This window comes from Armigeres subalbatus, chromosome 2 (genome assembly GCF_024139115.2).
Source record: "Armigeres subalbatus isolate Guangzhou_Male chromosome 2, GZ_Asu_2, whole genome shotgun sequence".
Classification (NCBI taxonomy): domain Eukaryota; kingdom Metazoa; phylum Arthropoda; class Insecta; order Diptera; family Culicidae; genus Armigeres; species Armigeres subalbatus.
In genome coordinates, this window is record NC_085140.1 from 355,680,915 (window position 1) to 355,694,305 (window position 13,391).

Genomic DNA, 13,391 nt, shown 5'->3' on the forward strand with positions numbered 1-13,391 from the left:
ATGTTTAGACTAATATTCAAATGATTACCGTTGAATTACCGGAGATGACTGAAATATAATACTATTGATATAAAATGATAAATTTGTGCCTATGATTTTCAAAACTTTACGAATAAATAAAGAACTCCGTTAAGTTGCAACATAAACATGTCCGTGAGCTCTAGTTTATGGCTCAGGTGTGCGTGCCAATGCTGATAAATTTTGTCTCATTCATTTGAACGCCGAATATTAAATCTTGTCAGCCATGTTTTGCCCCTGTCGGATACATACCGTGATTTTCTCAGAAATGCCTTAGGAATTTGCCTAGCAATGAGCATGAGCATGATGACCGTGCATTTCGTAGTTGCTACTCCGTGATCGACCAGAACAATCGCAATTGCTCAGGGAACCAATGGATGGAAAGCATGGGATTTGCTCTCCAACCTCAATGTGCACAGTCCGAGAGCTCTATCATTTTGGATGGTCGATAACAGCGCTGGCCACGTCCTCACGGTCATCGGGGATGGGGGAAGGAATTGATGATGCAGTCACTCGCCCACTGCAAGCCGAGAACACCTCTGCACTCGCCACGAGTTCCTGCGGAATGTTATTGGAATCTGAGGGTTAAGGTTTTATGGCAGAGGTTCGTCTTGGTTAACGGATTGCCAATGTGATAGTAATGAAAGGATGGTGTATATTCTAATTGGATGCCGAAACGAGCTTTTTCGAATTCTAACAGTTACCTGTTAGAACTAATCAAGTTGTAGGTATAGGGGATAGAAGATGGAAACGGTATGAAAGCCCATTTCCAGTTCTAACGATTGCTAGAACATGAGAAATATATGAAAAGATACAAAGTAGAAGGAATGGAACGGGCCTGGGATTGAACCCACGACCTCCTGCGTATGAGGCAGAAGCGGTAGTCATATGACTACCAAGCCCGTTTGCCTTAGGAATTTGCCTTGCAATGTTTATTTACTAAATAAGTTACGCCCAAATCGCAAATGTATTCGAGATAAAACTTTCCATCGATGGAACTTTTCATACTGTTTTACAGTTGAATTCACAATCCTCTGAGCTCATAATGCTTGCTCAACAGCCACAAAGAATACAAAAACCCTTTTCGGGAAAACTCTATCAAACATTTTTTCATTGATCAATCATTCATCCAAATTCATTGAGAAAATTATCAAACGGCGGATTGCTTTAGTGAAGTGATCGTGATAAAAGTCTTCTGAGTAACTGGACCCAAAAACTGATGCCAATGTCCACAGTTGAGAATGTAATTGTCAGCAATGTAGAGGATGATATTTTAAAAAGTTGACGAGTTTGGAAACTTGTCATCCGATCAACAGATTGCATTTGCCCTTGTGCAAAAATGTTATCCTTATAAAAACGTTAAGATAAGATATTAAATTTTGAGCATTTTTAACTACGCTCAAAAATGGTAACATCCAGCAAACAAGCAAAATCATCAGTTCATTACAAACTTGTAGGGCGAATGAATAGGACTACTAGTGCATGAATAGCAGCAAACGTCGACTCTCAGTATCAACAATGGTGTATGTGCTGCAAAAATTGAACTTTAGCTTAGCACATTGATACTCAATTTGAAATCTCAAAATTTTAATATCGTTTTAAATTTTGAAAAGTCAGATTTCTAAAATTATGCATTATGATAGAGGAAACAGTATTCTATTGGATGCATACCATAATTTTCTCAGGGAATGCTTGCTTTAGACGGCAATCGTCTGAGAATTTTTTTTTGCAAAATAAGTAATCAACCACAGTTCAAAATATTCATTTTAGCCCAATCAATAGTCTTTTTTAGCTTGATTGATTTTGAGTATCAAGATGAAAGATAAGGTGGTTTGCAATGCTTGGCAAGGATGTTTCCGGTGGGAAACATTCTCAACCCCTGCACATAGTTATTCAAAGTGCTGCCACACTAGATACATATTCAAAGCTGTAAATTAATAACTGTGGAAATGCTAATTGCAGAATACTATTTTGACAATCAATTCCTCTTTATTTCTGGTTTCTTACCAAAATACCAGAAGTTTTTGATCTGATTGAGATCGAGAGACTGTGCTACTGATGGTTTTTACAATTTCCTAATCATCAACCATTCCTAAACCAATGGTTCAGACAGTACGATAAGACTCACTGTTCTGCATGAACTGCGAATTCAGTGGCATTTTCCACTAAAGATTTTGATTTTTGCCTTTCTCGTATACTAAGTATACGGTAAAGGCTATATGATCGCTCCAAAAACAAACTTTTTATAGAAGGCCCGGAGACCCATAGTGTTATATACCAATCGACTCAGTTCGACGAATCGAGGTGATGTCTGTGTGTGTGTGTGTGTGTGTGTGTGTGTGTGTGTGTGTGTGTGTGTGTGTGTGTGTGTGTGTGTGTGTGTGTGTGTGTATGTGTGTGTGTGTGTGCGCAAAACTACTCAACAAAATGTCACTCATTTTTCGGGCACTTATCCTCAACCGATTTGCTCGCAACAAGTTGCATTCGACGCAGAATCCTGTCCCATTGTTTCCTATTTGAAATTGGCCAGATCGGACTATGGGATCAAAAGTTATGGCCAAAACACAAAATCATACGAAAAAATCGTGCTAAAAATGTCACTCATTTTTCGGGCACTTATCCTCAACCGATTTGCTCGCAACAAGTTGCATTCGACGCAGAATCCTGTCCCATTGTTTCCTATTTGAAATTGGCCCGATCGGACTATGGGATCAAAAGTTATGGCCAAAACACAAAATCATACGAAAAAATCGTGTAAAAAATGTCACTCATTTTTCGGGCACTTATCCTCCACCGATTTGCTCGCAACAAGTTGCATTCGACGCAGAATCCTGTCTCATTGTTTCCTATTTTAAATTGGCCAGATCGGACTATGGGATCGAAAGTTATGGCCAAAATACAAATTCATACAAAAAAATCGCGTAAAAAATGTCACTCATTTTCGGACACTTATCCTCAACCGATTTGCTCGCAACAAATTGCATTCGACGCAGAATCCTGTCCCATTATTTCCTATTTGAAATTGGCCAGATCGGACTATGGGATCGAGAGTTATGGCCAAAATACAAATTCATACGAAAATATTTTTTTTTTTTTTTTTTTTCGAGAGTTGACCAGTTGTAGTCTTAATAGACTGGTATCTCGGCTGGAGCTCTCCATGTGATACACAATACTAGCAGACGACTCAAGCTATGTTGCTCACTAGGTCACTGCGGCCTGGGTTTGTATTGTGATCATACCGATACATTACTCTTTCTATCTACAGTCTGTCAATTATAAACCGAACAAATAATGGAAGCTCAACATGTACATAGATGTTTTCTGAATAAGTAGTTAACATGTAAATTTAATTATTAGTTACTTGGAGCCGACATTCAATACCTAATAGTAGTCTATGTTGACAACGGGTGGTACTGTTGCCATTTCCAAGTAACAATTTCGAATAAAGATGTAATGATATCATTCTGGTAGGGTAATTTCAAAATAGATTAATTTAAGTACTATTGTAATAAATGGACACATTGAAGAGCTTCCCTTATTTTAACACGGTTGAGTATCGGATGTTTGTCAATACGTCGTCGAGTTAATTGTATCCTATCAATCACAGTAATGTCATATGTTAAAGTTTCAGTAGTCTAATAGTGATCATTATACAAAATTTCTGTCCAGTTGTTCCGTAATTGCTTTTTTTTTGGTCAAGTTCTATTCCCTTTTCTAATATTCAAACCTTTATTATTTATTAAAATAATGAGGTCTAAAATTCAGTTATTCAGATTCAGGTTATACAATATTCAATATAATAGTGGATGAACGCATCATATGGTCTATCCTCATTTCCGTAAGTGGTCAAGTTATTAGTCTTGTAGCAATAATAGTGGTACTAATTATTCTCTATCTTGTGAGTGCAATGGTCTCAATTAACTATTCTAAACAGAACTCTGTCTCTTGTCTTTCTGTCCACCGATGGTCATGTATTTATTTTCGTTTTTTATTATTTATTTGATATCATTAAATTTCAGTCATTTATTTTACTATCGGTCATTTATTTTATTATAAGGTAAAGGTCAGCGAATTTGTCTTAATACGAGAAACACTAAGTCATGTCCCTTATATATCCGCTAATTTTTCTAACTAACCTAATAGAAGGAAGAGAGAAACAGTTTTTTTGCGTTGATCCATGCAGCTAGAGAGACTAAAATAAAAAGATTATCGAGAAGATATAATAGATACATTCACTATCTCCAATGCCAAATTAGTAAATCTACAAATTCTACTTTTCACTACTAAAATTCTACTTCAGCTATAATACTGCCGTCATACGCATAACCGTCCCATGTATATAGGGAATCCCAGCAAACATGGGACAAATATACGTATGACGGCAGTATCTAAACCTAAAATGAATTATTGTTAGCTACTACTACAAGTATAAATAGATGTATGCTATTTGGATAAGCGTTTGTTTCAGGGTCTTGTTAGTATTAGAGTTATGTTAGTTAGACCCCTACTGAGCCCTGCCGGCACCTCCAAATTTACCAATAGGCAGTTGTTGTTAGATCGTGCGACACTAACCATTAGTTAACTTGGAGGCATGGTACCTCAAGTGTTTGGTATAACTGTTGACCTTATTTAAGTAAGATGTGATAAAAGTTTCTCTACGGAGCTTATTTTCAAACCATTACCATTAAAATAACGATATTCTTGTGAAGGAGATATAAAAATGGAAAAATATCTTAATTTTTAATTTAGTGTTGAACTTAACCTTTGTTTAAAAAAGCACTCTATTGAACAACAAAAATAAAAATAAAATAAAAATCTTTTTAAGACACTTGAAATATCAACGTCAAGCCCCTTATCCATGGACAGGGAAATTCATACGAAAATATTGCGTAAGAAATGTCACTCATTTTTCAGGCACTTATTCTCAACCGATTTGCTCGCAATAAATCAACCTTAATCGATTCACACGAAACAAGTTGCATTCGACGCAGAATCCTGTCCCATTGTTTCCTATTGAAAATTGGCTAGATCGGACTATGGGATCGGAAGTTATGGCCGAAACACCATTTTAGCCTTTTTATACGAAAAGGCTGTATGTTCGCTCCAAAAACCAAACTTTTACAGAAGGCCTGGAGACCCATAGTGTTATATACCAATCGATTCAGCTCGACGAACTGAGATGACTCCGTCTCTGTCTCTCCCACTTCATACGGGAGTTTGGCAGAAAGACGGTCATGAGATTTATATCTTAACAAATATTGCCCTCCGCTCGCGTGATGGGAATGACATTTTCGTTTTCTTTTTGTGTAGTCGGAGCTTCAGTTCAACTAACATCCAAAATATATGCAATATTAGAATGCGTGTTATTATGCCTGAGGAGAAAGTATAGATTTGCAAAAATATGTATTTTCTCTGACAGCCAAGCGGCACTTAAGTCGCTTAATAACTACACTTGTAACTCAAAGCTAGTGTGGGAATGCATTCTGGCTTTGAAAAACTTATCCATACGCAATCGAGTCTACCTATATTGGATCCCAGGACATACGGGTCTAGAGGGAAACGAGATTGCTGATGAGCTAGCCAGGAATGGATCTAATGAAAGGTTCATTGGCCCTGAGCCCTTCTGCGGGATCTCAGACTGCTCTGTAAAATGGAACTGAACAAATATATGGTCAGTCAAATCACATCAAACTGAATGCATCTTCCCCATACGAGCCAATCCAAAAGGCTCGTAACGATTAACCCCAAGAAAACCCAACAACTATTAGGTCTCAACAAAGGGATCTCAACATCTACACCGGTCTAATAACTGGACACTGCCCCTGCAGATACCATCTACAAAAGATCGGAGCAATCCAAACCTCAAATTGCCGCTTCTGTGACGAGGAGAGAGAAACATCAGAACACATCCTCTGCTATTGCAGTGCACTCACCCAACGTAGGTTCAAAGTTCTCAGCAAGCCCTTTTTAGGGCCTGCTGACATATGGATCTTATCCCCCAAGGACGTGGTTGGCTTCATAAAGCTAGTCTCGCCAGAATGGGGGAGTCACATACTGTAACTCAGGATCCCTATTCATCAATAATAGATGGTCTTGAGTTCAGTCGATACCAAGGTATCTCAATGACAAACATGTTACTGAGATAACTTGCGTATTTCACAGAAAAAGGGTATATCACAATAGTCCTAAAATCTGGACGCAGTGATCTTCACCCGACAAACGAGGAGAACATCCAAAAGTGATATCCTTAAAATATATGACTGGGTGAAATAAAACAGAGTTATGTACGTCAAAAAGATTGGAAAAGGAAACAAAAATGTCGAAATTCTTATTAGCATATTGTAGATCAAGCTGAAAACCGAACCGAGGTCCCGCGAAATCGCATTTTCTCGCATTTCCGGATGTTGCAACTGCATCGCGAGTAGTGCGCAACTGTGCCATAGTCGGGCACCACTCGCGATGCAGTTGCGACATCCGGAAATGGGACAAAATATGATTTTCGGTTTTCAACTGGATCTACAATATCTTTGCCATAAATAATCTGATTTTCATAGAACGGACAAAGAAATTTGTCTTTTTTACTCCTAGCCACTAGCTCATCTTTTTTCAAGCACACACATTTTACGAAGGTCGAGAAAGGCACCATCACCGCTAGGTGGATTAATCTGGGTTTTTATTTTAACATAAAAATATCCAATATCTCATCCACAATCTTCTTTATACAGAAGATTGGGTCGACATTGTACCAGAAAGATTCCCACATAAAGATACTACATGTTCCATTATTTTCATGATTGTATTTTGAAGTTTGAAGATTGAAGATTGGAAATAGAATCAACATGGTAACGGGCCCAGTATTTTCCATCGGATCAAATGAAATCCACTTTTAATTATCCTGTTTACAAGATATTTTACCATATTTTTTCCGTTTTCGAGGCCATTTTCACTTAAACATTTTTCTTTTGTTGGAAATTTGAGACGAATTGGGAGATCCTAGCATTGGGACTTTCCCGGGCATCTACCATGGAGTTTCATCTGCGTCACAAATCGTCACTGAAATGTTCTGCAGTTCACGGAAAAGCTCCATTTATCACGTATTTACTTGAGATCATCGAACAGATCAATAATAGGGATACCTTGCGACTGTTGTCCTTAAATATAGCTTCCGAGGACGACTAATGCCCACACATGGTAACACAGAGTTGTAGGAACTTCTTGCTGTGTTTTCATTTCAGCTGTCGGATTATAAATTAGCACATATTGCAGAAGGCGTGATGAAATCGGCACTGGTAAGCCGCCATAAACAGTAACTTTAGTGACCATGACGAAGAAAATATTTAACAAATAGTGTTTTCCATGTGCCGATACAGAGACTAAAAGTGACCAATGATGAAGTTAATGCTCCAATCTCGCCAACTCGCTTGCAATTCTGCAGAAAGACCATGGCGCTATAGTTTTTCGGGCAGAATCTGTTGTTCGCTGAAAAATGATTTCTGTTGTAAAAGGCGTCGAAACCCAATCGAAGCGTATTTTATGTGTAGAAATGGATCTATTATCCATTATTTTAAGCAATGAAAGGTATTGTCAATCGCGAGTCTAATCATGGACGATTGTCTGGGCCATGAGTCTGATAAGAGTTGACTGGCGCTCAATTTGAATCGTGCAGGAGATTTGATTTCATGATTGGTTTTTTTCCTGATTATAAGTTATTTGTCTAAACAAGGATTTTAAACAAAGTTTCAGCTATGAAGGAATAACATTTCTGTACGTGTTCGTATAGGGCTACAAAAGCGTGGGTTGACATCAAGGAAAAAGCGTCCTTCTGACAACAGATTGAGAAGATGCATCTAGCGCCGTAGCGTGCCGTTTGCCAGGTTGGCCCCCTCCAAGGGCGCCAACCTTTAGGGGGCGCCGAAATCAAGAATTACACTATGAGAATAGTTATGTTAAGTTAAGTGGTCGATAAAAAACACATCAAGTAGGGGGCTTTGGCAGGTTTTGTTCTATTATTGTCAGGGGGTTTTGTCGACCAAATTTTATGAAATTTGGCCACAATATTCATTGATATGCAAAGAATGTTTAGGCCAAATTTGAGCATAATCAGTCATAAAACCCTGACAATAAAAGAAAACCTACCAAAGCCGTCATTCCCCCTACAAAATCCAAAAGTTTGAGGTACAGATATTTTGAGCAATCTAAATAAAAGAAAACACATATCTTTTCTTTCACATCAACATGTCATATGGATTCGAGATCTATTCTGGTTTCTCAAAAACTTTTGGAACCAGTTACAAGGGGCTCTAATGGCAGATACCGGGTAGTAGTAATATGGGATTTGTGTAAATTAAGTTAAGATAAGTTTGCTCGTTTTTCTTAGGAAAAATTCCATGTGGCTCGAAAAAAAAAACATTATGGCCGCATTGGCCCAAGCGAAATTTTCAATTGCTGCAGTCCCGAAACTTATGCCAGTGCAATAGTGGTAAAACAAAGCATAGCCATTAAATATTAGATGAGCAGCAATATTCTGAGTTTGACTGGGTATGAGGGTTGAGTATTTGAAATAATGGTTCTCATCTGACAAACTTGCTGAATATGAATATCAATTACGAGAAATTTAAGCAGATTTGGTTTGTTAGAATTTTTAGTTTATTGTTTAATTTATTGTGGAAGACTTTCCTTAATGACTCTCGGTGTTCATCAGTGGTGGAAATACTCGCTTCACGAGTAAGAAAAGAGTGTAATTCTGCCTACAAAAATGCCACACTCGCGCGAACCTACTGCCTTGCATTTTATGGTGCTTGTTTTGTTCGCGAGCACGGGCAGAGCAAAGTAAAAAAGCAGGGCAGTGGCAGTATTTTGTTCGGGAGTAAAAATCACGGTTGCGAGTATTTGTGGTTATTTTGAATACAATGGATAAATTTCACTTGAAATAAACACAATAACTATAAACAAAGGTGTTCTTGCTCGAACACCTCGAACATCCGTGATAAACATGTTCCGAAGTTGTTTTATGACATTTTGTAAATTAACCCGAATGACACGCGAAGCTTCACGAACATTTTTCGGGGTTCGTTTTTCTGTTTTCTCTGCGAGTAGTAGGTAGGCAAGAAAAAGGCAAAACAAGTGTTCGCGAGTATTTTGCATTGCCTACTCCTCGTTTTGCGAGCAAGGTTCACAGATTTCCACCACTGGTGTTCGTAACAGGTTTTCTTATATTATCAACAATGAAATCAGATCAAGATTTCTTCAAATTGGATCAAATTTTAGAGTTGGATTTTACTGACCCGACTATGTCCAGAAGTTCCTAAAAACTACTAACTGATCAACTCCATAGTTTGATTTTTCTCAACTGAATAGCTCTGATGCCGATTCCAATCACCTACTGACTCACTCCAGACTTGATCTTACTAGGTACAATAGCGATTCCGAAAATCGAACATCATCTAGAGCTGGGTTTCATTGTCCCAATTAGGTCACCGTGTGTCTCTAAACCATTGACCCACCGACTCCACACGGGTAAAAATCCGTTCCCAGAAATGAGAAAATAATTCATGATTCCATGAATCCGTGTGTTTTCATGCTATGAAAATACACCATGAATATAAATCATGATTTCATGATTTATTTTCGCGTAACGCAACCAATGCGTTACAATTTGGTTGTTAAGATCGACAGAATTTAAAAAAAGTTCAACAGGGGATTTGAACTCGAGTACACTGAGCGAGATTCCGGCGTGCTACCTCTCAGCCGTTCTTACTTCTTGGGAATGGAGTGTTCGAAGTATAACCGGTTATGCATACTGTGGACTGATGAGGATTGCCTAGTACCATGAATAATGTTCCTGAAATCATGAATTATAATCATGGTTTCATGAACTGACCTGAGTCATGATTTCATGATTTTTTAATCATGCCTGTGGGTATGCATTTGTTTCCGTGTAGGGCTATATTTTATTGATCTGAATTTAATTGACGCGACTAAATCCAGTAATTCTTTCAATACAAACGATAAATTTCACTTGAGAAAAACACAATAACAAATGAATCATTTGTTTGAGAAACTGCATATATTTATTTTACACAATTTCGAGAAAACACCAAAAAACTGTTTTTGAACTAATTTCGGTACCAATTTGTGCCGTTTCAATTTTTTGGATACAGATCAATACTTTTTAGCAAAACTCAACACCCTGGGGCACTTCCAGTGCGAAGAAACATGTTAGGTTGTTTTATGAAATTTTGCAAATTACCCCGAATAACTCGCAAAGCATATTTTTCGGGGTTCGTTTTTCTGTTTTCTCTGCAAGTAGTAGGTAGACAAGAAAAAGACAAATCAAGAGTTTGCGAGTATTTTGCATTGCCTATTTCTCGTATTGTGAGCAAAGTTCTCAAATTTTCATCACTGCTTATCAATACGAATTCAACCTTTTTTGATTGGAAACTCGGCACTTGGATTTCAGGACTCTAAGCGAATAAAGTTGGTCGGTAGGGCTCATTGGAGAGATAGAGGGATAAGTGTGACGATCCATATAAAAGAATCAGATGCTTCATACAAAAAGTGCGACATACATGTGTTAGGCCGGCTGAAAATGGCCAATGCTTGTGTTACGGAATCAATCTCTATTCACCATGGAATTAAAATTTTCTTCATTGAACCGTCCATTAATGAGGTCGCTCAATAAGAGGGAAATAATTTTCTAATGTCCAATACAAAAACATGACAGGGAGATGACGATTTGGATAATATTTTTGTTGGATGATCCATGAAATAGGTTACGATAGCATATCATTATAAGTTAGGTGATTTTTTCATAACTTTTGAAGGTGTCCATGTTCAATCTGCCCTACTCAATACAGAACGGGTGGTTAAATAGTATCATGTAGTTGTTGAGTAGTATCCGACGTACATACACTTTAAATCAGTTAATATTGATTAAAACCTTAGGATGGCCATATTGCCCCTTGTCCCCTTACAAAAAATCAAGTCATTTGGTTGGAACGCGGGCTAGTTATAAACGTTTCCAAAGATCCTTCTCTTTACTTTGATGTGATAACTTCTAATCCCTGATTAAGATTAATAATCAACATCAACAAAATCAAATCACTGGATGTGAACACGGTGATCCCTTTAATATGTACAGTAACCGGGAAAATGAAAACTTTTCATATCTTGGCAGCCGGATATCGTTGGATGACGGTTGGTGCGTGTATTAAGAAGAATGCAAGAGCTGCTTTTGCAAGTTTGAAAAACATATGGAAAACATGCAGATTACTCAATGCATAAGATCTAGAGCAAAATTTTGATGTTTGGCTAAATCTAACTTAACGTTACAAACATTGTCTTCGGGGCATAAGCCGAAACGCAATAACTATCCGGGTATACATGTCTATTTCCTATACATCGCTGTTCCCCAGCAGTTTCGAAGTTTTATTTTCATTAAATGTCTTCTTACACATTAAACATTAGCTTTAATCTCAAAAGCTATTACTCGGACGAAAACTTAAAAAACGTATCTACCAGCTAAATGTAATACAACTCATAATGATCTGAAAATCACATTATGACATGATCAAAGCTAAAAAAAAGTGCATTTTACACTTTACTTTGCAGCACCGTAATTGGTGGTTTCTAATTTTACTAAAATTAGCGGAAAAATAAAATGTTTACATTTGTGACTACCGCTCTTATGGAACAACAATGTTCTTCAAAAGTATGCAACTTTTTTTATCATAAACTAATCCCCTCATCTGATAGATGTAAAGCATATTACGCTTGCCTTGGCATGAATATGCTTCCCTTTGTTAGTAAATAACGCCCAAATCGCAAAGTAGATCAGATATTTGAAATTTAGTGACTTAGTGACATTGAAATAAGTCAAGTTAACGAATTATTTTCATTTTAAATTTTAAACAATTGTTTATGTTCCAAAATTTTACGCAGCAGATGAGAAAAGCAGGTCACGACAACCAAATTCGCGCGCCCATTATCTTTCAGTACACTTTATGAACGGGTCATTATTTTGTTTTATTCCTCTGTCCGCTCGGCGGAAAGCATGCAATGAAATAATAGATTCTTCACCCCTTCCTCCTGAATACGCAACACAAACCGGCCTCTACGAACCGTACGATAACAATAACATATGTTTGCTCTCCGGTGCAACCTCCAAATCAGGTGCGCTTCGACCTACGGTAACCAGATTCCAGTTCGATTTTCCTTCGCCTGCTCTAGCCGCTCCCTTTACTTACAGGGTGGTGGAAACCCCCCCTAGACAATTCGATGGGGGAGTGGTACCTACGTGCAGCTCCTCAGACACTGACTGCACTTCATGCTGAGACGGGGAAATAAGATACCGTGTGGAATGAGAAACGAACGGTTGAAGTGAAACAAGGAGAGTGTTCAAATAAAAGTGAGAATGAAACCAAGAACGCTGAAACGCTTACATCAAAAGCTCTCCTCCTCCGCTGGTGCTGGTGCCGGCAGTGCTGACAATATTCTGTATGAAAGACGATGCCGCGGCCGCTGCTGCTGCTGTCGCTGACGTCGCACCCCAACCAGTTTTAATTCGCTGCTGCTGTTGATGGTGATGTTGCTGCACTTGTAGTAGTGTTGCCGCTGCCGCCTGCTGCTGCTGTTGTTGTTGTAGCGGAGGTTGGAGGTACTGGTAGTGGTGGTGCTGGCGGTGCTCCCGTTCCAAATGTGGAAGAACTTGCTGCTGCTGCTGACGGAGAAGAGGATTACCGGAATCCATTTGCCGGAACGGAGCCCCAATCCAGAAGACCACCCTCTAAAATCACACTGCTGCTTCTTTTCGCTCTTTGTTCTCACACACGCACTTATTTTTCTTACTTTTATTGCTGATTGCTTTTCTTTTCACTTGCCTTCTTCACTTTCTAACATTTCCAATCAGATCACAGATCGTTTAGCACTAGGTTCAGCTTTACTTTCTTCACAGCTCCCGGACATACCGCACTGCTAGGATAATTTTATTTTTATTTATAGACGCATTTTAATGTCCGCCATTGTTGTAATAATTATTAACAAAAAAAAGTGAACCGAGAAAAAAAGAGGAGCTCACATAGCACAGGGCTGCTAGTTGCGACCAGCGACGACGAGAAGATGGTGGTGGAGTGAAAAATGCTATGCCTCCTGCTCGCTCGACTCGTCGTTTCGGTTCAGTTTTCAGTTTCATCGTTCTTCGGCAATGTCCCGTCCCGGAGGTTCGGCTGCTCTCTCCTCTCCGGCCGTCTCCGGCTTGATGTAAATATACACAATACCCATACAGTCATTCATACGCACATTCATAAGCTGTATCTGCTACCCAGTCAGAAGAAAAACCGCTGGCCGGTGTTACGCTTCGAGTAACTACTAGTATT

At 38.5% G+C, this 13,391-nt stretch overlaps 1 protein-coding gene across 1 annotated transcript in view; it reads right to left on the bottom strand.

The window, feature by feature from the left end:
- The window catches only part of LOC134212941 (zinc finger protein 585A-like), a 71,635-nt gene extending 59,066 nt beyond the window's left edge, over positions 1 to 12,569 (bottom strand). The window contains exon 1 of the mRNA XM_062691312.1: positions 12,459 to 12,569. The gene's annotated coding sequence lies outside the window, so the exon portion shown is untranslated. The remainder of the gene's footprint in view (positions 1 to 12,458) is intronic.
- Positions 12,570 to 13,391: the final 822 nt, after the last annotated feature.